General features: G+C 48.9%; 1 protein-coding gene across 1 annotated transcript in view; it reads left to right on the forward strand.

Moving 5' to 3' along the window:
• Positions 1 to 25,931, forward strand: part of ZHX2 (zinc fingers and homeoboxes 2) — a 173,061-nt gene that overhangs the window by 68,924 nt on the left and 78,206 nt on the right. The window contains exon 3 of the mRNA XM_027132354.1: positions 5,644 to 5,714. The gene's annotated coding sequence lies outside the window, so the exon portion shown is untranslated. The remainder of the gene's footprint in view (positions 1 to 5,643; positions 5,715 to 25,931) is intronic.

A 25,931-nucleotide genomic window follows, 5' to 3' on the forward strand; every position in this document is an offset into this window, starting at 1 on the left:
CTCTTGGCCAGGTTGGCTGCTGCCTGCCTTTCAGGTCCAGCTCCCCTCCCCGCCCCGGCGCCCCCCCACCATCTGCCATATCCTCACCTGCCTCTCCTGGCGATCTCCCCACCATTGCATGTGCTTCAGGTAGCACCGTCACGCCACCGGAGTCTCTTATCCAACCCAACTGCAAGGGCAGGGCTCACCTTATGTCCCCAGCACTGGCCCGTAGTCAGTGCCCCACAGTTATCGGAGGAATGAAGAGACAGCAGTGAGCAAATCAGACACTGCCCTGCCCGGTGCTGGGCATATCTTCGTGGAGTGCTGATTGTACTTGACAGTTTTCAGGGGGAAATATTTGGGAGCAAATACAGCTCAATTCTAGAGTAGAATTCAGTGTCCTGGTGAATGTTCAAGGTGTCGTTCTGCGCCCTCACACGTCGGGGAGGTTATGAACTCAGCTTCCTCCGTGCTCCTGGGGGCGTCTCAGTGGAAGACCAGGTTGGGGGTGATGGGAGAGGTGGCCCAGTTTGTCAGCAGCTCAAGTCACGGAGCCAAAGTTTAAGAGGCAGCGGGGCGGGGGTGGGAGCGGGAATGGAAAGACTACACTCAATCAGGCCTGAGCTCAAACCTCAGTGCTGGACATTTTACGCTTATGACACACGGCAATGTATTTAATCGCTCTAAGGTTCAGGTCTGTTGTCTGTAAAAGGGGTATAAGGATACGTGCTCGTCAGACTTGCTGCGGGAAGGACAGACAAGCCATGTGGAGGGCCCAGCTCAGCGTCTGGCGCAGAGCAAGCACTCGGGGAGCGGTGGCCTTTGTACTCGTCACTCGCTGCTCGCTCTTATGAATTAAAGGCTGTTGTTGGTGTCCAAAGTGGAACATTTTCTGGAGCAAAGACAGGCAACTTAAGGCTGCGCTTCTGGCTGGCAGAATGATGGCTGCACAGAAGTGGCCTGTAGTTTTCCACCTTCTTTGAAGTTGACCTTCCTCTCTTGTATCCAGTCTGCACTGGCCCTGGCCTGAGTCAGTCACTCCCCAGCAGTGTCCTCCATGGGTTCCTCACCCTCTCCTCCATATGAGGCCATCACCTCGGGACATCATGACCTGTTTACTAGAATTTCTCACTCATCTGCTAAACGTTTGCCGAGTGAAAAAATGGACTGGAATAAACTACGTGAGAGGGGGTGACCCTGGGGAAGGGTGTTTTTCTTCTTCTACAGACCGTTAAATCACCGTTCCTCTTTTTCCCCCTGCAGTTGCCTTGCCATCTGGTAGGTTTAAACTAGGCCAAAAGGGAATAGGAGGGACCTGTAGGGAAAATCCTACAGGCAGATTTTTCCTCATTGGGATTTCGCGCCATGTGACCATTTTCTGGGGAAAGGAGTTCTGAGCCAGGAAGACTGGAAATGTGTGCCCATTAAGGGCTTGAAGGACAGTGAAAAGCCCTTTACTTCATTTATACTGCTCGCGATGAAAGCTGCCATTTCCACGTGCAGGAACTGCGGTCGGCACCGCGGCGTTGGATCCCCCATGCAACCCAAGGAGGCAGGTTCTGTTTAGAGCCCCACTTGCCTGCTAAGAAAACCAAGGTCCCTGGGAGAGAGGTGCTTGGCGTCAGGGCACAGCACAAGCGTGTCAAAGAACCAGGACCAGACTCAGACGTCCCGTCTCCAAGACCTATGCTCTTCCCCCCATGCTGGTTAGGAAGGATCCAGTGTCTAGTGGGTGGTGCTGCAGAGCTGAGTTCCGGGATAAACGGGGAAGATGTAACAGATTCATTGAGACTCCCCAACTCTGAGAAGGATTCACGGTGTGGCCCCAGCCAAGCCCCACTCCACGCCTCTGTGCTCAAGAAGAAGCACCTAGTCAGCTGAGGATGATAATAAGGATTATCAATAATAATAGTAGCTTTCATGCCTGATTACATGGTTCTCAGTGTTTTGTATGTGTTACCACCCTGGGTCCTACAGGGTAACTCGGGGTTAATTTGGGGAAGAGGGAGAACAGAGCATTGAAGAGAGAGAGTCTAAGATAGCATAGCCATATGGCTGCAGGGGGCATAGTGGGTTCAAGAGGCTTAGGCATCCATGAGCCCAGAGCACAGTGGGGCAAAGGGAGCGGGGAGCAGCGAGCAGGGGGCAGACCTCACAGGCTCCAAGACCCTGCGATAAGGAGTGTGGCTTTTTTCCTGAGACAAATGGGGCGCTCATTAACTGCTCCCACCTGTCCCACCTCTATGTACATTGTCCTTCCTCACATTCAGTTTATTACGTATCTTTCTCCTTTTTTATACCGTGAGTTTACTAAGGGTAGGGATTGGGTCTTATTTACGTATGTATGTATGTATGTATTTATTTATGGCTATCTGGTGCTTAGCACAGAATCAGGTATATGTGGATAGTCAATAAATGGTTGTTCATCAGATATTTAAAATATTCAACATTTAATAATAGTAACATGTTCGATATTTAATAACTATATATTACATATTGGTTATATATAGATATTAGTACCTGTAATATAACTTCCATTATGCAGGCATTTCTGCTCTAAAATGATATATGCGTGCCTCTAAAACCCTGTACTCTGAAAAATTCAAAAATCACAGCGTTTTGGGGACAATTGGGCTGTAGCAGAGCATTCACGATTCCTGTGGCTCTGTAATGAAGCACAATCCAGGTAGTGATACCAAGCAGAGTCCAAAGGGCATGATACATTTTGGATAAGGGGCTTCCCTGGTGGCGCAGTGGTTGAGAATCCGCCTGCCAATGCAGCGGACATGGGTTCGGTCCCTAGTCCGGGAAGATCCCACATGCCGTGGAGCAGCTAAGCCCGTGCACCACAATTACTGAGCCTGCGCTCTAGAGCCCGCACACCACAACTACTGAGCCCGCGTGCCGCAACTACTGAAGCCCACGCGCCTAGAGCCCATGCTCCACAGCGAGAGAAGCCACCGCCATGAGAAGCCCGCACACTGCAACGAAGAGTAGCCCCGCTCGCCGCAACTAGAGAAAGCCCGCGCGCAGCAACGAAGACCCAACGCAGCCAAAAATAAAATAAATAAAACAAATAAATTTATATAAAAAAGTTTGGATGAAAACAAATATAGCAATAACTTTAGGACCTGAGTAACTTACAGGACAATATATTATTTTTAAAAGGGGGAAAACTTGATGGAAGGGGCTAGAGAAGGCTGGAGGCTGATGGGTTTAGAGACAGAAGGGGTCAGATCATCTTTATCAGGAGTTCCCCGTGGAAGAGCAGTTTCAGGCTCTGCCAGCGTGTCGCGGGGACAGATGGCTTCTCTAGCCCATGGCCTTTGCACAAAGACCAGGAAGAACCGAGCAACAGGAGTGGCTAAGACAGAGCACGTGACCACTGGAGCCCAGAGGAGGAGCTGGGAGGGCGGAGTCCCCCGTGGCTTGTTCTACTCAGCTGTGTGTACCTTGCATCCAGCCGCCCGCACTTGGTGGTGCAAAATATGAATGTGCTGGGAACATTTGGCTGTGAACCAGTGTAAACTCCAGGTTTTATCGACCCCTCTATACCGTATATACACTAATCTTCCTCATGGAAGTAAGTGCAGCAGATCAAACATTACATAATGGAATACATGACTAACTGATAAACCAAGAATGCCCACTGGCCAGTTTACATCAAGTACGGTACCAGTCACACACCCTGTGTGAGGTGTAGACTGTTCTCCTCTCGGTTCATGAGTCTATTCAGTAAACCCATTCAGTGAGCAGAAGGTAAAGCAAGACATATGGAGTGGGTGACACTAAGCAAGGGCATCATAAACCTGTGACGTGATCGCTTTCCCCATCAGAAGCAGCTGAGCTCACACTTCTGGACATGGACTTAGAGGACCTCAACCCCAACCTGCCTGAAAGCTGTGTGACCTCAGGAAAATCACTTAACCTCTCTGTGCCTCAGTTTCCTCAACTGCAGAGTAGCACTAGTGACACTCCCCAAGTTCTTTGAAAGAGCAGATTAGCTGGTGCATGAAAAGTTCTTTCTAAACTATAAGGGGCTTTAGAGAGTATTGTCCTTCCTGCAAATCAGTGCTGGCACACTCGTCTTAGCTTGCCTCCTAGGGTACCTTCTCCTGCTGGATGGCTAGTTCTAAGGGCAGAGGGCAAATGCAGCTAAGCTGGAATCAAACAAAATAAATTAATCACTGGGATTCAATGCAGAAGCTTGAATGAACTTCGGGAAATTTTGCTGGCGTCCGACGGCCTCTATGGAGCCCCTGAGTCCACAGTATCTGATGCCTCTCTCTGAGTGCTCACCGGGCAGCCTCCGTCTCCAGGCCTGAGGTCATCAGCCGACCCCTGGCCCACTGCTCTTCGCCAGGCCCCTCCCACCAAGCCAGGCCCCTCCCACCAAGCCAGGCCCGCCTGTCCCATCAGCCTCTTATCTTGCTTACCCAAAATCGTGCAGAGGAAAGGAATACCGATTCCGGAATCACATGAACACGGGTTTAATGAGCTCTACCACGCAGCAGCTCTAAAATCATAATAGCCAAGCTGTGGTTTCTTGAACCTATTTCTTCACCTTGGGAATGGGCTACAACTTCCTGACTTCCTTCCTTCCTTCTCTGATTAAGAGGATTAGAAATGCACACTTTGCAGACTTTAATGTGCCCAGGAATCACCTGAGGAGCTTGTTGAAAAGCAGGTTCTGATTCTGTAGGGCTGAGTGGGGCTCGAGAACCGCCCCTTCCAGCAAGCTCCCAGGTGATGCGATTTCAGTTTTGACTAGATCCGGGGTATGAAGCGCCTGCCATGTAGTATGTACTCAGTGGATAGAAACTTGCCATGAAGACTTTTCCCCCCCAAAGGGTGCTCCTTTAAGAACAGCGATAGATGAATAGAGAAACTTCTGCTCCCCTCAGAATTCTGAGGGCCACAAGAAAAAACAAGTTTGGCTTTAAAGGTGGGCAGGGCGTGGGGAGCGAGGAGAAGCGTGTTCCCAGCAGCCGCTCATCAGCAGGCTCTCCACGCTCACGTGTGCGTTGCAGGTGGGCCTCTGCCGGGCTGCAGAAACCCCTAGAGCTCAGGCCTCGACTTGCCATGCGGGGAACGCATCCTCCGAGCCGGGCGCACGCGCGTTCCTCCGGCTACAGCTCTCCTGACGAATTTTCAAAGCGCCCAGGGCTCGCCTGGCGGGAGTCTCCCAGGATGGAAATCCACGTCGGGGGCTTTTGTTTTCAGGACTGCGGTATCTTTCCGACTTGAGGCCTTGCGTACAGAGCTTTTCCCCTCCACCCTCACCAACGTGGAGCCGTGAACCCCCGCTGCTGCTAGGAACGGACACCAAAGACTCAAGGAAACTCGGAGTGGGGTTCAAGAGACGCCTCCCCAGCCCCACCCAGCAGATTTGGCTTTTAGTTTCGCTCTCCTAAAAGGCCTGCTTCTCAAAAAGCTGCTGACTCACCCAGAGTAAGGGTCTCTTTTTTTTTTTTTTCCTTCTTCTCAGCATCGTCCCAAAGCCCTGAGATCCTTGAGGGCAGTTCAGCAAGCACCCCGGTCCTGACCATCTCCTGTTTCTTTCTCCTCCCCATCTCCATCCCAGGATCCTAGTGCCGAAATGAGAGTGGAGCCCCCCTTTGCTTTGTTCTGCCTTTAATATTGAGTATCTCTTCTTTGTAGGTCTTGACGCCCCGTCTGCTCTCAGAGTCAAAGTGTAAAAAGATTCCCAGGATGTAAGCAATATGGGACTGGTGAGTGACCCGTGTGTTTGGCGGCGGTCGGGGCCTCAGCTGGATTTCAGGAAGGGAAGGGAGGTGAATGGAAGGGGCAGGGGCGGCTGAGCTTTTGCACCCCTGAAACGGTTTCCCTCCAGATGCAGCTGGAAACAGTGCACAGTGCAGAGAATCCAGGTGCGAATCCCTTGGAATCCACTGGGTCCCTGCCCGTCCCTCCCCAGAAGCAAAGGGAGAACGCGGGTGGCTGTGCCGACCTCTCTTTGCTCAGATGACAACAACTCAGGCTCCCCATCCGGAGGGTTCGTGCTGGGAATTGTTCTCTAACCTGGTAACCAGGGTTAGGGACATATGCTTGGACTAGAGAGGAAACTACCAGGCTCACACCAGTTTGTAAACCATAGCCCTGAGGAGACATGAGTGAAAGGAGGCGAGAACGCCACCTTTGCACCTTTGAACGGCTGTCACTGGCAAGAGGGCAGTTATCAACTCAGCCTAAGGAGAAATTCCTAACAAGAGGTTGGCAACAGTAAAATCGACGTCCGTTAGAGGTAGTGAGTTCCCTGTCACTGGCAGAATTCAAGCACAGGTTGGAGAAGCATGGATGGGAAATGTTGAAGTGGGGAGGGGTTTTGACAGGGTAGTGTTTTCTTGTTTGTTTGTTTGTTTGTTTTTGCGGTACCCGGGCCTCTCACTGCTGTGGCCTCTCCCGTTGCGGAGCACAGGCTCCGGACGCGCAGGCTCAGCGGCCATGGCTCACGGGCCCAGCCGCTCCACAGCATGTAGGATCTTCCCAGACCGGGGCACAAACCCGTGTCCCCTGCATCGGCAGGCGGACTCCCAACCACTGCGCCACCAGGGAAGCCCCAGGGTAGTGTTTTACAGACTGTTCTGTGATGACTAAGAATCCCGGAGGGGCATGAGGATGAGGGAGAGAGTTTAGGGAGAGTGAATGAGGGGAACTTGTGAGTTCACACACACACTCTCGGCGCTGCGTGTTTTATGGGGCAGGGTGCTGCCTTCAAACAGTTTAGAAGTTACTGGATGAGACGGTCTATCCTCAGACCTGTTGTCCATTGGCCAGCTGTACCTGAGCTTATGACAGACGTCCACACATCACACTTGTGACCCCAAACATCTGATCTATGTGAAGGGGTGGGCAACTCTCCAAGCACGGCAGGGGCTCTGACCAGAGGCTCGAGGGAGCTCTCCCCCATACTAGGACCAGCGAGTCGCGCTTTCAAGAGACTTACCCGGGATCCCGACCACACAGACCAGAAGGGAAGGCACAGGGTTGGGGTGGGGGGGATGCCGCGGCAGGACTCCCCGAACCCCCAGACTGTGGGAGGACGGTGAGCATGGCTTCCCCAAGGGCGCTGGGCTCCTTTGGTAGGACCACATTCTCCAGTGACCAAAACCTGGCCCAGTGAACGTGAGAGGAGTCATACCACAGATGCCGGTGGCGAAATTGCCCAGGGGAGACACCCATTGCAAGGGAGAGGGTCTGAAGGTCTGAATAATGAGCACGGGGGGCTTTGTAACTGGGTCTTCTTCCGCCGGGCCTGGGTCAACTGCAGCACAAAATGTGTATCGAGGGCAAGGCGCTGTGGGAGGCCAGAGATGGGGTTTTTCTTTAAGAAACTGAAGCCTGGACGAGAATCGAGTTTGACAGTCATTGTGCAGAGGCTGTACGTTCAGCTGAGTCCTGAGTGCTATGCGGTGGGCGGACGGGTGGGAGAGGAAGGGGAGGGGGCTGAACAGGAGCTTCAGCTGTGACTCGATGCTTCCTTGGCAAGTGTTCAAGCATGAGCTGGGCTTTGAGGACGGAGGCTGTGTCCTTGATTCAAAGGACCTGGCATATAGTAGGTGCTCAAGAAGTGATTGTCGAATGACTAAAAGGGAAAGTGAAGAGGTGGCAGCTCGGGAGGCCACGTCTGTGGTTAAGAGCAGGGCCCCTGGAGTCAGACGGCAGGGTTCAAATCCTGCCTCTTCCGCTAGCTGTGGGGCCTCAGGCAAGTCGCCCACCTCTCTATGCCTCAGTCTCCCCATCTGCAAAATGGGCGTCATGATAGTACCTACTGCATAAGGGGGCTGTGAGGAGTCCATGAACTGATTCATGCAAAGCCGCTTGGTCCTGTGCCAGCACATCGTAAGTGCTCAATAAACATTAGCCCTTGTTCTCATTCTAGATGTGGGGCATGACCCCAGATTAAGGTTGGGACGGGCAATAGCAACATAGGTGGGAGGACAGAGCACTGGACGGGGAGTCAGAAGCCCTGGCTTAGCTGCAGGGAGGGGATGAGGAAAGTGATCACTCCCCCTGAGCTCACTCTACAGCAGAGATGCTGCAAGAAGGCGGTCAAGGGCAGCTCCATTTTTCCTGCTCTCCCTCTGGTGGTCCCAGCACTGGTTCAAAGGCAGGGGCAGCTCAGCCCTTTATTACTAGCTGGGAGCCTCATGGTGAGTGGTTTGACTTCTCAGGACCTCTCTTTCTCCCAATAAATGAGAAAACAATGCGGGCGTCCTTCCCTCGCAGAAGTGAAAAGCATGGGTATGAGGGTCTGTTGGTACAGATGGAAAATCGTTTAAGACTTGAGCTTGGGTAGCCCAGTCTGGAGTCTCACAGTCAATGTCGGTTCCCAGTCCCTTCTCCAGTGAGGCCTGGCTGTCTCAAGACAGATTCTCAAAACGATGCTTCACTTCGCAAAAGGCACCGTTCACCACCCAGGTTTTGTAGCATATTTCACATAAAATGGCGTTTGCCTGAAGCATTTGTCAGGGTCACATTTCTTGCATTAGTGGTAGACCTGGGACCATGGAACAGGCTTACTCGGGGGCCTGCCTTTTGCCTCTCCTGCCCCGTCGCCCTGTGATCCTGGCTGGAATTTAATACGATGGTAGTTTAAGCCAAAACTGTTCATGGCGTAGGCACAGCCCCTATGCCTATGGGGATCCTAAAAACTGTCACTCATATCAGTCTCCTTCTCCCTATGTACCCCCTAACATCTGCCAAGCGACCCCAACTTCGGTTCTACCTTTAGTGGGAAGGGGACAGGGATGAGGCAGGGAACAGCTTCAAAGGCAAAGCAGTCAGAGAGAAGAGGTCCCAATTCCTGGCTCCGTCAGCCATTTGGCATCTCAGCTTCTGTTCCACCTCTGTTCCCATGAGGCGACTGGGCTAGGTCAGGGCTGGCAAATAGATTTCATCTCCCGCTCATTCTGATCAATTGGTCATGGCTGCCAGGGGCACTGTGTGGAGAAGGATCCTGAGGCATACCCAGGAAAGAGTGTGCTGCAATGGATTAGTGATGTCTGCTGGGGAGCAATAAGGAGGACGTAGCACATGTGCTACCTTTTGGCATCTGAGACAAAGCAATTTCCAAGGCCCCGCCTGCTCTCACACTTAGTGCTTCTACCTAGCAGCCTTGTTTTACATCAGAGAGGCAAAGCACAGCAAAACCTCATTAATCTGGACCACTTTGGTACCAAGCCAAGTGAGTGAAAAGTCTTAATCTGAGGGTGTCTTCTGCATGCAGGTGAGCTCTATTATCCTTCAGTACACGGAGTCAGCTCAGCCCAGCTAGCTGACAGGTGGGGAGGGGAGGCAGGGGCCTCAGTGATCTGTGCTTGCATGTCTGACCGTATGGCTGAACGCACCTGACCTGTACTTCTAGGGCACTTGCTCTGTTTATGAGCTTAGGATGGATACCAACGAAACTCTCACAAAAGCAGGACGTTTTCTGAAGTAGCAAATCATTCCGTGGGCAGCTTTGCTTCTATTTCAAATTGCCAAAGGCTCTGAATTAGAGAGACTTCACCGCACTAGCTGGGAATAAGCTGTGTTTCCAGAATTATATGCAGAAGATGAGACAAAGTAGTTCAGAACTAGGTTTCCCCCGAGTTTCCCGATCTGTAAAATGGGGATATAATATACCTCACAGGGCTCTGCAGGAGAGCAAATGAGATAAAATGTGGAAGAGACCTAGCAGAAGATCTTGTTCACAAAATATGGTCAAAAGATGCTGTTTCTTCTCCCCTTCTGTCACTTCCCATCCATAATCACCCTGAAAGAAGGGCTTTCTTATAATACGAGAAAAATGAAGCTACAGATTGTTTTAATAGTACCGTACTTTCAAATGACTCCTGTTCGTTTTTCAGAGGCTCATTTTTCATTGTCGATGATTCTCCAATAGGAAAGGTCCACTTAAACCTTCAACTTGAGTTACTCTACTCTCGGTCTTCTGCAGGGAGTAGCTGATGCCCCAAGGGTCCCAACATGCATGCGCACGAGTGTCTTGGTAGGGGATGTCTCTGGAGGGGACTGAACCCCACAGTGACTAGACCACGTCTTCCCTTCAGCTCAGCAAGTGTCAACACCCGAATTCACTCCCACTGCAGGGAGAGTGCGGACAGCCAAGGTGGTTGAACGCCAAGTTGGCACCAGCTGAATTTGAGTGGGAGCGTGTCTAAAGGATGGGCTTTACCTGTTCAAAATGGGGAAGAAGTTTGAACTGGAACTCCTCTTTCAGCCTTAGTTTCTGAGACTCTTCAAGAGAAGGATTCGCTTTATACTTAAATAAACATCAAGAGCAGTTAAATCGATATGAAGGGGGTATTGGAACTCATGCGCAGTGGGAAGAGCAGAGCCTCTGGTCACAGAAGCCGAGGGCGGGGGGAGGGCCTGCAAGCCCAGGTGGCTCACTGGGACTCCTGGGTTGTTGGCCCAGAGCTGGCTTCTCAGGGGGCACCAGGCAAGTGCACGCCCGTTATTCTGGCCACCTTGAGCATCTGTCCCCAGTCTCCTCCAGCCCCTGGCCTGGTGAGCTGGGTCAGATAACCTCATGCTTCTCTTCTGTCCTCTCTCCGAGGCCTAGAGCAGAACGGCTCCCCTGCCTAAGCAGCAGCCCCGCCAGAGAAGGCATGGCCAGTGGTCACCCTACTGTCCCACCGGCAGGGAAAAGCGGAATGGGGCCCATCCTGCCCTCCCATCCTTCCCACTGAGGCTCCACATCCTGGTGCAGGGACCCTGTCCTGGTCCCTCGCTTCATCCTTGTCCGGCCTCAGACTCCTAGCTCCTGAAGATGGAGCTGAGGGGACCGTGGACCAGGGGGAAGCCTTGGGGTTAGAAGGCATAGGTGCGCCTGGGGAGCTGGCCTCTGGAGACCTGGGCAGGCAGGGGCGTCACATCACTCCAAACTCAGCAGGTGCCACAGTTCCCCAAGGCCCTTGCCTCTTCTCTGGGCTCCCACAGAGGGTACTGTCTACACCACCCAGCATGAGGCGGCACGACAGAGCACTTAAATCCATGCACTCTGGTGCCAGACTGGCTCCGTTAGAATCCCAGCCGTACCTTTGCTAGCCCTGTGATCTCGACCAAGTTATTTAACGTCTCTGTGCCTCAGTTTCCTCATCTTTAAAATGCGCCACTGGATAGGGTAGTTATGACGACTACTGAGCTTATGAAACATGCTTAGAGCAGCGCCTGGCACTGAGTAGAGGTGTTAGTAAAACAAAATCTGTAGGTAAAGCAATGCAGAAGTCAGTGTGTCACATGATCGCCCGATTGACACCAAGACAGTCAGTTTCCTACCCACAGAAATGAAGTCCCTCATTCGACCTGTGGGTTCAGGGAGGCTTTCAGCTAGACCCTGAGGGAAGGGAAGGATTTCTGCAGAAGGGGAGGAAGGGGCAGCCTGGGCAGAGGTGCCAAAGGAGAGGAAGACGTGCGGAGGGTGTCGGGAAGCCTGCTGTGGCTGGAGCAGAGAGAGCCTGGCTGGGGAGCATGTGGCAGTTGAGACGGGCAAGCTTGGCCGAGTCAAACCGCAGAGGTTCCCGAATGCCATGCTCAGGACTGGACTGTTTGCAGGAAGCAATAAGCAACTTTCAGAAGGTTTTTGGTTTTCGGTTTTTGGTTTTTTTTTCATCTTTATTGGAGTACAATTGCTTTACAATAGTGTGTTAGTTTCTGCTTTATAACAAAGTGAATCAGCTATACATATACATGTGTTCCCATATCTCTTCCCTCTTGCGTCTCCCTCCCTCCCACCCTCCCTATCCCACCCCTCTAGGTGGTCACAAAGCACTGAGCTGATCTCCCTGTGCTATGCGGCTGCTTCCCACTAGCTATCTACCTTACGTTTGGTAGTGTCTATATGTCCGTGCCACTCTCTCAAACCAAGCGACGCAGCCTTGGGTTTAGAAGCTTGACATGGTCACAGTGCAGCGGGTAGGCTGCAGATAAGAGAGATCAAAGACAAGGCAGCAGTAAGGGGGCAGCTGCAGAGAGATGACCCTGGAGACAGGGTGTGGCCTCCTAAACTGAGGCAGTCACAGCAGGGGTGAGAGTGGGGGTCGCTGAGGAGTACCGGTTCAGAGAAAGCATTGACTGGACTTGAACATGAAAAGTGAGGAACGAGGGGTCAAGAGCGAGCCCCAGTCTCCCGGCTTGGGAATCTAAGAGAGTGATCCCGTTAACCAGGTCGTGCACAGGTAGGGAAAAAGTAGCATATGTCGCCGAAGGTACTGGGGACGTGGCACTGGGCACACCGGTGGGACGCCCGGGGCCTGGGAGACAATACAGAGCAGTGGTTGAACAAGCGGTCTCAGGAGTCCACATGGCTTGAATTGAAATCCTGGGGGGTCCTTTAACGTTCCTAAGTCTCAGTTTCTTCATCTGTATAATGGGGATTATGCAGCTATTAGCTGCCCGAGAGGGTCATTCCGGTCAGTATGTGTAAAGTGTTAAGCACTGTGCCTGGCACAGAGGGAGTGCTCAATAAATGTGACCCGGAATTACATTAGTATTAGTGCTGATAGTAATTCTACGATTAGTGTTTGTATCATCGTCCTAGTGGGAATGTCCAGCACGGGCCTGGAACACAGAAGCCAGCTCAGGTCGGGATGGATTAATTCAGCAGAGTCATCCTTATATAGGTCAGTGATTATCTGTCAACCTGGCCAGTGTATGCTTGGGGGAGGAAAAGGCGAGCATGACCTGGGCTCTTTTCGAATCATATCAACTTCCCCGACTGTGACATAACCCCACCTCACCTTTGCTGCCCTATGAAAATTCAAGGAGGGAGGGCAGGCGTCACCGTCACCCAAGGACGTGTGTCACATCCCTCAGGCCTAGTGGGACAGAATAAGGATGGATGGACAGCGGATGAAGGAGATAGGGGAGGCCATGGGGGCATTGCGCTCTCTCGGGGACAGCTCAGAGCCAGAGGACAGAACCCTGGGACACCACCAACATGCAAGAGGCAAGACCAGGAGAAACAGCCTAACCAGGAAAGCAAGTCACAACCGTCCCCTGTGCCATAAATGTGGAAATCACTCAGCCCTAATGGACTAGACATGAAGACTCCGCCATAGGCCGTTGGTTCTCCCACAGATCCAGGTGCAAGTTCAAGCCACATTCCCGTTCAGTAGCCCATGAGGGGCTCTTCACTCCTTCTTCCGCCAGCAGCAGTAGACTTGACATCTCTGAGCTAAGCAGGAGAAGTGAGAGATGGCAGCCCACTCTCCCCTACTGACGTCCATCCAAAAATTTGCCCTAGGGGGCTTCCCTGGCGGTCCAGTGGTTAAGCCTCCGAGCTTCCACTGCAGGGGGCACCGGTTCGATCCCTGGTCGGGGAACTAAGACCCCGCATGCCTCGCAGTGGGGGCAGATAAATAAATAAATAAATCCAATGTTTTAAATTTTAAAACATAAAAATAAAAATTTGACCTAAGTGGCCACTCCTAAAGCCCACTCCACGTTACTCCAGAGCCCAAAGTGTATGGGCCAAGGAAAGGATAACACCTGAAACTAGTAGGGAACTGTACCTAAGTGGATACTGGATTATATTAGTCAGACTTTTAGGTACAAAATAAAGATCTAATTCATATTGACGTAAGTGTAAAACAAAAAAGCAGCTCGTGTAATTGAAAAGTCTGAGCTGGTCTGGCTTTGAGCCCAGCTGGATCTAAACAGTGCTGGTGGGTGTGGTTTTTCTCCATCTCCTGCCTCAACTTTCTCCTACGCAGGCTTTACCAAGGCATGTGTCCCCCACTGACCCAGCCCCTTCTCTCTGCAGCCCCCTCAGAAAGAGGGTGTTGCTCCTGTTGTCATCCTAAAAAGTGCCCTGGAATTGAGAGGGTCAGGCCTCATGTCCATCCCTAAGCTAAGGGTTGCTGGCTGAGGAGTGTGCAGAGAAGGCCGCCTCCTCCAGACTGTGTGGGATGCCACGCTCGCTTCCGGTGGCTCTCCCAACCCTAGAGAGTCCTCTCGTGTGTAGGACAAACAGTATATTAATTTCCTATTCCTGTTGCTGCTGTAACACATGCCTTAGTGGCTGGAACCACGCACATTTACCATCTTACAGTTCTGGAGGTCAGAAATCTGCAGTGCATCTCACTGAGCTAAAACCAAGATGCCAACAAGTTGCATTACTCTCTGGAGGCTCAAAGGGAAAATCTGTTTCATTGACTTTCCAGCTTCCAGAAGCTTTCCGAATTCCTTAGCTCATGGGCCCTTCTACCTGCAAGGCCAGCAATGGCCAGTTGAGTTCTTCTCGGGCCGTATCACTCTGATGGCGGCTCTTCTGCCTCTCCCTTCCATCTCTAACTTAGCTCTTGTGATTACATCATGCCTACCCAGATAATCCAGGATTATCTATTTTAAGGTCATCTGATTTGCAGTCTTAATTCCATCTGCTACCATAAGTCCTCTTTGCCATTTAAGATGACATATTCACAGGTTCTGCGGTTCAGGGTAAGGGCATCTTTGGGGGCCATTATTCTGCCTGCCACAGTGATTGTTATAATCATCAATTCTAACCTTGATCCAACACTGACCATGTGCAAAGCCATTTGCTAAGTCCTTTACATGCCTTTAATTCATTTCATCCCCATAACCACCCAGAGGGAGGTATAGCAGATCTCTCCATCTTACCGTTGAGGAAACCGAGGCACCGAAAAGTTAATCACTTCCAAGGTCATGGATGCAGTGACAGTAGAGTTGAGGCTGGACTGCAGACCTGCTAGGCCCCAAAGTCTGGCTCTTAACCAGGAGGTCAGCTGATGGAGGATGTCGGGAGTCTCGGAATAATAGAAAATAGAGATTCTTTCCTACAATAGTCAAGGAAGATGGGGTGGTGGGGAGGTTGTCTGGTGCCAGACCCCCTGGGTTTATGTCCCAGCTCTGTCCCTTACTAGTGATGTGACCTTGGCCAGGTCACCCCACTTCCATCTGCCCCCCTTTCCTGGACAATGAAATGAGCATTACAAGGCTGTAGTGAATCACTGTGGCTGGTTTTATTTTGATTTTTAAAGTCAGACAAATTCTTGGACCCCAATTTTTCTTTTCTATGTAGCTTCAACCTACTTTTAGTGGGGGAAAAAAGAAATACCCATGTCTACATCTCCCTTTACTTTGCTTTCCTTTTTTCCTCTATTTCCTCATAAGGCAGCATGGCAGGGACCGGCCAACCAGGCCTATCTCTGAATAGCCTGGGAGCTAAGAATGGCTTTATAATTTTAAAGGATTGTTTAAAAAAACCAACAACAACGACAGTATGTGACAGAGACTGCATGTGACCCACCAGGCCTAAAATATTTACTATCTGTCCCTTTCCAGGAAAAGTTTGCTGACCTCAGAAAGAACATGGGTAGTAAGAGTAAAGCAGACCTGGGTCTGGGTCCTGCACTGGCTGGTCAGGGCCCCAGTAGACCTTTAGGCCCTGAAAGCATGGTGAGGGCTTCCCTCGGAGGGAAGGGGCGTTTTCATAACCCCCTTCTGCAGCAGCAGTGCCCATAGCAATAGCAGAGGAGGTGCTCAGGGTTTATTGGGCATTTACTCTGGGCCAGCGCTGGGTTAAGAGCCTCATCTCCTTGAATCCCCGCACCAGCCCTCTGAGGGACGCACACTATGAACGCCTGTGATGTCTGGGGCAACAGAAGCTGCTTGGGGGAGCAGGTCGCCGAGTCGCAGTGACACAGGGAAAGGAGACAGAGTGGGGACTTGAACCCAGGCGGTCCGGGTCTACACTCTTCCACGCTGCTTCCCTGTCGTTGCCATCAGCTCTTCTTTCAGGCAAAGCCCTCCTCCATTTACTCTCCTCACCTCTTTCTCCCAGCTCTCTGGCAAAATTCCTTTCCACTGCAAAAGAGAAACTGAAAAATGGAAGAGCTGTGAGAGACAGCTCAGACTCGAACGTCTAAAGTTTTGTTTACAACATCCATCCATCATCCATCCATCTGTCCGTCACCCACCCATCTATCCATCAAGCAAACACAGCACAGCCCCAGGAACTCACAAGCACCCACGTCTTTGACAGTGACAACTGGGGTAAACCCCAAGCCTTTGGGTCTTCCAAATTCACTGTCACGGGGAGGTGCCCAGAGAAGCTCATTAAATAGCACCGAGCATTTGATTAACATGCTGCAATTCGGGCAGCACCAGAGTATTTCAGCACCCCTCCCCCACCCGGTTACCATGACGACGCTATTTTAACAAACAGCTCCTTAATATTTAATGAAAATTACACTCCTGACAGGCAATCAGAAGAGCAACCACACTACAAAGCACTTAGAGGACATTTTTGCACAAAGCCATCAGTTCCCCCGATCCCCATATGCCATCCGTTGCCAGAAAATGCGAGCGTTCTGCGGGCTGGGAGCCAGCGTGATGCCAGGCCTCCGTTACCCGCAGCAATTGAGGGTTGTCGCTTCCTTTTATTTATCTATGTATTTATTTATTTTTTTTTATTTATTTTATTTATTTATTTTTGGCTGCGTTGGGTCTTCGTTGCTGCACACGGGCTTTCTCTAGTTGTGGCGAGCAGTGGCTACTCTTCCTTGCGGTGCGTGGGCTTCACATTGCAGTGGCTTCTTTTGTTGCGGAGCACGGGCTCTAGGTGCATAGGCTTCAGTAGTTGTGGCAGGAGGGCTCAGTAGTTGTGGCCCATGGGCTTAGTAGCTCCGCGGCATGTGGGATCTTCCCGGACCAGGGCTTGAACCCGTGTCCCCTGCATTGGCAGGCGGATCCTTAACCACTGACCCACCAGGGAAGTCCCAAGGGTTGTCACTTCTTTCATGCAGAATGTTAACAACGGTTCCGCGTGGTCGGGGTAGCCTGATAGCATTATTAAATGCTCCTTTGTACACAGATCTACTAATTTCACTGCCGCACGCCTGAGGCTGCTGCAAGCCTTGTTTGCTTCCTGATTCTTGAATCGAGTTGGGCTGTGGGACAGTGTGCGAAGAGCCCAGAACGTGTGTGCGCTGGGGTGAGAAAGAGCTCGTTTCCTCGTCAAGGCGCCATCTGGTCCCACCCGATCGATTCAGTAACAGGCAGGTGCAGGGATCGATCGGAGGACCCAGTCCTCTGCCCTCAAAAGGGTCAATGCTGAGAGAGGAAAGACGAGAACATTCTGTAGCAACCTCTACCACTATGATGGGCCAGCTATATGCTGAGCACAAGGGAGGCACAAATTAATTACCCATTGCAGATCCCCATGGGGAAAGATGGATAAATAACTATAATAAACTGGGGAGAGTGCTATCATGGTGATCTTTTAGCTGTGTGCCCTTGGGTAAATTACTTAACCTCTCTGTGCCTCAGTTTTCTCATCCATAAATTGGAGATAACAACACTACCTATATGAAAACCTAACTGTTGTTGTGAGGTTTTAAGAAAAATGAAATAAACGTATAAAAAGCACTAAAATCGTTCTTAAAATATGCAAAACAGTGGGCACATGGTAAGTATTAAAAAGCTGCTCGCTGGGATTTCAGGTTCCCATGGTACCATGCATACAATTGTCTATGAAGGGCTTACTATCCCTCAGGCTCTAGGCAGTGATGGAGGTACACTATCTCATTTAATCTTCACAGGCAGCCCTGTGAGACAGAGACTCTCATTATTAGTGTCCTCACCTTGCAGATGAGGAGATGGGCCCAGAGGGGTTGGGGAACTAGTTGTGAGGCTAGTAAGAGGGGATTTGAATCCAGTTCATCTGCATCTGCCACCACCACGAGAAGCACACAGGTGGTGCTGGGACCACAGGTGCCTCCCTGGAGGGCTCTGGGGACAGCTGACTGGGGCAAGTGGCCGTGGATGCCCTGAAGGCTCATGGGTCTTCATAGACAGAGAATGGGAACATTTGGAGGAAAACCACAGCATGGTTGACTATTTAAAAGGCACATTCTTCGCATTGAGTAGGAGCTCATCTTAAATATGACCTGTTGAATTTAAAAATACATTTAATTTTTATTTAAAATAAATGGATTGGCAAGACAGTATGGTACTGGCACAAAAACAGGAACGTAGATCAATGGAACAAGATAGAAAGCCCAGAGATAAACCCACGTACCTATGGTCAACTAACCTATGACAAAGGAGGCGAGGATATGCAATGGAGAAAAGACAGTCTCTTCAATAAGTGGTGCTGGGAAAACTGGACAGCTACATGTAAAAGAATGAAATTAGAGCACTCCCTAACACCATACACAAAAGTAAACTCAAAATGGATTAGAGACCTAAATGTAAGACCAGACACTATAAAACTCTCAGAGGAAAACATAGGAAGAGCACTCTTTGACATAAATCACAGCAAGATCTTTTTTGACCCACCTCCTAGAGTGATGGAAATAAAAACAAAAATAAACAAATGGGACCTAATGAAACGTCAAAGCTTTTGCACAGCAAAGGAAACTATAAACCAGATGAAAAGGCAGCCCTCAGAATGGGAGAAAATATTTGCAAATGAATCAATGGACAAAGAATTAATCTCCAAAATATATAAACAGCTCATGCAGCTCAACATTAAAAAAACAACCCAATCCAAAAATGGGCAGAAGACCTAAATAGACATTTCTCCAAAGAAGACATACAGATGGCCAAGGAGCACATGAAAAGCTGCTCAACATCACTAATTATTAGAGAAATGCAAATCAAAACTACAGTGAGGTATCACCTCACACCGGTTAGAATGGGCATCATCAGAAAATCTACAAACAGTAAATGCTGGAGAGGGTGTGGAGAAAAGGGAACCCTCTTGCACTGTTGGTGGGAATGTAAACTGATACAGCCACTATGGAGAACAGTATGGAGGTTCCTTAAAAAACCAAAAATAGAATTACCATAAGACCCAGCAATCCCACTACTGGGCATATACCCTAAGAAAACCATAATTCAAAAAGAGTCATGTACCACAATGTTCATTGCAGCTCTATTTACAATAGCCAGGACATGGAAGCAACCTACATGCCCATCGACAGACAAATGGATAAAGAAGATGTGGTACATATATACAATGGAATATTACTCAGCCATAAAAAGGAACGAAATTGGGTCATTTGTAGAGACGTGGATGGATCTAGAGACTGTCATATAGAGTGAAGTAAGTCAGAAAGAGAAAAACAAATATCATATGTTAACGCATATATGTGGAACCTAGAAAACTGGTACAGATGAACTGGTTTGCAGGGCAGAAATAGAGACACAGATGTAGAGAACAAACATATGGACACCAAGGGGGGAAAGCGGCAGGGGACGGTGGTGGTGGTGGGATGAATTGGGCAATTGGGATTGACATGTGTACACTGATGTGTATAAAGTTGATGACTAATAAGGACCTGCTGTATAAAAAAATAAAATTAAATTAAAATTTTTATAAAAATAAAATAAATGGATTGGAAAAGAAAGCATGAGACGTAAGAGGGAGAGCACAGCTTTTAGAGTTCTCCATTTCCTCGTATCAGGATTTAATTGGAGTAATGTCTGTATCAAGTGTGTATGTATATGGAAAATGAAAACATTTTGTGCTAGTACCTCTAAAAGCAAAGAAAGAAAAATGATAGTTTAGGTTGCATAGCAAATTATAATCAAAGCTATAGTGTACTACATTTTTTAATATATATATGTGTGTGTGTATCAGCTATTTATTGCAACAATAGCACTTCATAACAAAGAACCACCAAGCTCACTGGTGAACAACAGGAAGTATTTATTTAGCTCACAATCTGCAGGGTTCACCCTGTCTGTGTTGGGTTTGCTCATGAACCTGAGGTCAGGCAAGGATCAGTTAAGCGGCTCTGCTGGTCTTGATTGGGCTTACCATTACCTTTGGGGTTGGCAGGATGCTGGCTGCCCTAAGATGACTTCAGCTGGGATGACAAGGGTGACTTGACAAAACTCCACACGCTGTCACTCTCCAGGTCTTGCCCAGGCATGTTCTCGTGGTAGACGGGCGACAGTATAGGCAGAAAGGTGCCAGTGCTTTTCCAAGCCATGGCTTGCATCCCATCTGCTAACAAACATCCAGTGAGCCAAAGCGAGTCATAGCCAGCGTGGCAGTGGGACGGCCCTACGAGTTTCTATGTCAAAGAGTATGGATACTAGGCGGGATACAGAATCAGGACCGTTATCACAATAATCCCACATTTCCCAGAATCCACCTGATGGAACCATCAAGCCATCTAGGAGGAGGAGTCCTCAACGACAGATCGGAATAGTCACATAATTTCTTCTGGCACAGAAGCCACAAGATGAACTTGACCTCAAAGTGGGTCCTCAATGCATGGCCTTGAAGTCAGCATCTGTGTCTTCAACATCACACCTGCTCCCTGACTCAAGGTGTCTGCAAAGACGTGCAGAACATGGCTGAGGAATGGAGACTGGGTTTGGATGCCTTCTGGTCCTAAGCTGCCTTCCCACACAGCCCTGAGAACTCAGGGTTAGCCATGTGCTTCCCTGCAGAACTTTGTACCCAAGGTTTGCCCTAATGGCAGTCTGCCTAGAAATGTAGGTCAAATGAAAGAAAGGTCTTGTCTAAGGATTTTTTCTTAATTCCACATTTTTTTCATAGTAGCCCAATACCTTGAATTTATTTTGCACTTGATACTTCCCATAACACTAATGACTAGCATGATTCCCATTTCACAGGCGAGGACACTGAGGTCCAGAGAGCCTAAGTGTGGCAAAGCCAGGTGTACAGCCAACCCTCTCTCTGTCTCCACCCCCACCAATCTGCAACTCAGCCCTGGGGACTGTGTTCAAATCCTGATTCTGCCTCTTGCAGATATGTGGCCTTGGACATGTCACTTACCGCCTCCGGGACTCTGGAGAGAATTTTACCTCCCTGACAGGGTTTTTATGAGAAGTACCTGAGTTTAAAATTAACTAAGATTCTTTTATTTTTAATATCTTTATTGGAGTATAATTGCTTTACAATGGTGTGTTAGTTTCTGCTTTATAACAAAGTGAATCAACTATACATATACATATATCCCCATTAACTAAGATTCTTGAGTGCTGCCCTACAATCAGAAATTTTCCTCGTGCTCTCATTTAACCCTGAAAACCACACTGAGAAGTAGTACTGTTATTATCCCATCTTTCCAGATGGGATGCAGAGGCTCAGTGACACCGAGTGACCTGCCAAAAGTCGCCCCATGATGGAGCTGAGACTTGGAGGTAGGCTCTGTGTCTCAGGGGCCTGGGTACCTCTGCTTCCCATGAAAAAGTTCAGCAAGGATGCTGTTATTGTCCCTCTGGAACCTTGAGATTGAGCAGTGCACAGGGGAAAACGTACTACAGTCGAATCAAAGGGAAAACCCTGCCACCACCCTAAAAAGTGTCTAAAACAGGTGCTGCCCCAAGCATCTGGTCCATTCAAACAATAGAAACGTTATCTTAGAGAACCCCTGAGTTCACGCCCCAAGAAACAACAGAAAAAAAAAAACCCTGAACCCAGTGATTCAGAAGGCTGTAGCATCATCTAACTCATGGCTGATAAACACCAAATACCTTGCGTGACCAAATTCCTCTGATTCAGATGCAATATCACTGCCAGTTAATTTGCCAGCACGTGGCACGTGAGGTCGCTAAAAGGATCCACGCTGGGCACTCAGGCCCCCCCACCCTTATCCTAACACCTCTCGTATCTACAATATAAAGCTTTCTAAGCACCTTGGCAGCAGAGCCTTTTAACTCCTGGAGGGAGGTTAGAGCAGGGATGAGTGTCTGTGTTCTACAGATAAGAAAACTAAGGCTGGAGCCGTTAAATTTTGGCAAAAGAGGTCAAGGTTGACACTGACTAATACTGTTTCTCTGTGCTCAGTGAGAATCTTGGGTACAGATTTCCGTTCCACCATTTACTGTCTGTGTGACCGTAGGGAAGTTACTTTCCTTCTCTGTGCCTCCGTTTTCTCCTCTGTAAAATGGGGATAATAGTGTTTACCTCTTAGAGTTGTTCTGAGAATTAAATAGTTAATCCATGCCATGTGCTTAGAACAAGGGTACCTGGAATAAATGGGAAGCCTGCGATGAATATTACGTATCGCCATTACCACGTGCATGTTGATTAATCACAACTGGAAATGAAGTGCAGTTTGGTAAATGTAGTTTGGAGACAAAATCCTTAGGGGGCATGGGAGTGGAGTCACAAAAGGCATCTTGTGTGATGAACACATCTGGGAATCCGTGGGGATAGGTGACTTGCCCAAGGTCATCCCGCTAGTGAGAGGCCATGTGGACAGTAGAAGCCAGTTTCCCTGACCCCAAGATCAGGACCCTTTCTGCTTTTCCACAGTTCCTGAGAAGGGGCTTCTGTCCCATCCCCAAGTCACCCCTTCTACCACTCCATAACTTACCATTAGAAAAGTCCCTGTATTCATACATCTAATGGAAACCTCGCCAGCTCCTTAAACCTTCCAGCCAGCAAATTGAATGGCGCTGTGAACCCAGGTTTGCGTTAACCATGCAAAAAGGAGATAGTTTATATCTAAGAACACTTAATTAAGCACTAGGTTTAATTAAATCAATCACCCTCCCTGCTCCCATATCCCCCTCAAACCAGAAGGCTGTTGAAAGTGAAGTCCCTAACTGGAAGTTCTGATTTTAGCAGTTTCTAATCAGACTCAAAATTGCTACCTTGTTGTCTTAATCTGCCCATGAGATATCAGCCTTCCCTGTGTGATTAATCTTTCCTTTCTTTGGCCACGTTTCAGACATAGACAAGCATTGCACTGCAGCTTATTGTGTGTGGTTATTGTTCCCTGAAAGGAGTGAGTGGAAACAGTAACTTTCCTTGCATAATTCTTCTTTTTTTTTTTTTTTTTTTTTGCGGTACGCGGGCCTCTCACTGCTGTGGCCTCTCCCGTTGCGGAGCACAGGCTCCGGACGCGCAGGCTCAGTGGCCATGGCTCACGGGCCCAGCCACTCCGCAGCATGTGGGATCTTCCCGGACCGGGGCCCGAACCCGTGTCCCCTGCATCGGCAGGTGGACTCTCAACCACTGCGCCACCAGGGAAGCCCCACCCCTCTTTTTAATTCCAAAGCCAACAGATGAGCTTTGCACTTTTTTTTTTTTGCAACCGCTGTGACTAAGGTCCTTTGCCTCCACCCTCTAGAATCTTCTTCTTTAATTTATTTAAACATTCTTTCTTCCTTTTTCTGAAGGATAGTGACCTGCCCCAAGTTGTGAAGTAATGAAATACACAAAACTGGATCTTGGGCCCCCTAGAATTTCTCCCTTCCCTCCCAAGTCCACAGGGACAACTGTGGTGTCTGCCACTTCCTGAAGCCCGCTTCTGCCACCCTGGTCCAGTCCTTGGGACTGGTCAGGTGGGACCTGAACGAAGCCACAGCAGCTCCCATATTGAGGTGTGATGTTGGCCATGCTGAAGCCTGGCCCTCATGGGAGCTGGCGGGGGAGGGGGACTGAGAAAACTCGTGGAATCAGAGGCAAGTAGTGGAAACCAGGGTGCATGCCAATCCAGCAGATCAAGGGAGGCACTTAACGCTGAGCCTGGTACCTGTGCTTTTCTTTCTTTCTTTTTTTTAACCAAAATATGGTTGATTTACAATATTGTGTTAGTTTCATGTGTACAGGGTTTACTGTATAACCCTGAGATTTTCTGATCCTTACATGTCCAGCTTCTGGTTCTTCCTATTTCCACTTAAAGACACCCCTTCAGCAGTGGAGGCAAGGACATTAGACAGAGCAGTAACAGTACTGAAAAGCTCATAACGAAAATGGGAAGCCGCTGGAGACGGAAGTGATGTGATCTGATTGCGATTTTCCAGCATTGCCCTAAAGCAGCGTAGAATCTGGCTTGTTGGAGAACGAATGCCAAAGCAGGAGAGCGGGCGAGAGGCGATGGCAGCTTGGACCAGGGTAGAAAAGTGATGGGAAGGGGTCATATTTGGGGTATATTTTGGAGGAAGAGCCGACAGGAGTTGCCGATGCATAAACTGGGGTGAGCAGAAGAGTGGTTTGTTTCTTGTTGTGACTCCGCTGGCGAGATCTTTCTGGCTCACGGAAAAGTCACCGGATTGCAGTCAGGAGACAGGCCTCATCCGTTAGCAGTGTGGTACTTGGCAAGTCAGCGAAAGCTTCACATCATCGAGACGTTGAATTTGTCATTTCTAGAGGAAACATCCAGAGGACAGTCCGCATAGGACAGCATTTGGCTGTGATGTACGTAAACACACCCAACGAGAGTGAGATACGAGAGACGTTAGGAGGCTGAGGCATCTCCTTACTGCTTAGTAAAGGAAAGGCCCCCTCTTAGGAGGTACAGTGTCACATTGGAGGTTTGGAGTGGCATTGAAAGTTTTCATCATAACAGCCCTGACAATAACAAAATATTTAAAACAGTGGGGGACTTCCCTGGTGGCACAGTCTACAGACATTTTCAGTTATTTCAACTGGAGGGGGGTTGCTACTGGCATCTAGTTGGTGACGGACTTTAGCGTGCTGCCAAACTCCCTACAGCACACAGGACAGCTCCCTCAACAGAGAGTTAGCTGGCCCAAAATGTCAACTCTGCCGAGGCTGAGAAACCCTGATTTTTCTTCCAGTTGGCATACAAAAAAGTAATTTCTTTTTTTTCTCATTGTATTTTATTGAAGAATAGTTGATTTACAATGTTGTGTTAGTTTTAGGTGTACAGCAAAGTGATTCAGTATACATATATATGTGTATATTCTTTTTCAGATTCTTTCCTCTTGTAGGTTATAACAAAATATTGAGTATAGTTCCCTGTGCTATACAGTAGGTCCTCGATTATTACCTATTTTATATATAGTAGCACGTTTATGTTAAGCCCAAATTCCTAATTTATCCCTCTCTCCTTTCCCCTTTGGTAACCATAAGTTTGTTTTCTATGTCTGTGAGCCTATTACTATTTTGTATATAAGTTAATTTGTATCATTTTTTTTTAGATTCCACATATAAGTGATATCCTATGATATTTGTCTTTCTCTGTCTGACTTACTTCACGCGGTATGGTAATCTCAGGGTCCATCCATGTTGCTGCAAGTGGCATTATTTCATTCTTTTTTTATGGCTGAGTAGTATTCCCTTGTATATATGTACATCTTCTTTATCCATTCATCTGTCGATGGACATTCAGGTTGCTTCCACGTCTTGGCTGTTGTAAATAGTGCAATGCACAGTGGGGTGCACGTATCTTTTCAAATTATGGGAGAAACCCTCATTTTAAATATAAACCTCCAACATTGGGGGAAATGGTTAACCCTTTTCAGGCCTGTTGCAAAATCCTGTGGTCCGGAGCATTGGCCGCATGGCCCGTGGGGCTCTACTGGTGTCTACGCCTGATAAAGGAGTTTCTTGCTCTGTGTATTTGCGAGGCATTGATGGTGAGCTGAGTACACATATATTTAGATCAGCATTTCTGAAAGGCTACCAATTTGGGAAACATGTTTCTTTTCATTAAAGTGTACAAAAATGCCATTAATAGTTAAGCAACATGTGCCAAGAATTGGGAACAACCAAGATGCCCTTCAGTAGGGGACGGACAGGCAATCCACATCCACACAGCAGGGTGTTATTCAGCCACAAAGAAATGAGCTCTTGGGCCAAGCAAAGACATGAAGGAAACGTAAATACATCTTAGTAAGCGAAAGAAGCCAATCCAAAGTGGTCCCATACTGTGTGATGCCAGCTCTGTCACATTCTGGCAAAGGCACAGCTACAGGGACAATAAACAGGTCAGGGGCCGCCAGGGTTAGCCTGGCGGGAGGGTTGAACGGGTGGAGCACGGGGTTTTTACGGCCGTGACACTCTTCTGTATGAGACTGTGATGGTGGATACGTGTCACCATAGATTTGTCAAAACCCATTAAGGGAACAGCACGAGGCATGAGCCCTAACGTAAACTGTGGCCTTTGGTTAATGATCAGTTTGGTTGTATCGATATTGGTTCAGTCGTGACACATGTGCCACAT

Source organism: Aethalodelphis obliquidens, unplaced genomic scaffold, assembly GCF_003676395.1.
Source record: "Aethalodelphis obliquidens isolate GAN/ISIS:26980383/991018 unplaced genomic scaffold, ASM367639v1 scaffold41, whole genome shotgun sequence".
Taxonomy (NCBI): Eukaryota; Metazoa; Chordata; class Mammalia; order Artiodactyla; family Delphinidae; genus Aethalodelphis; species Aethalodelphis obliquidens.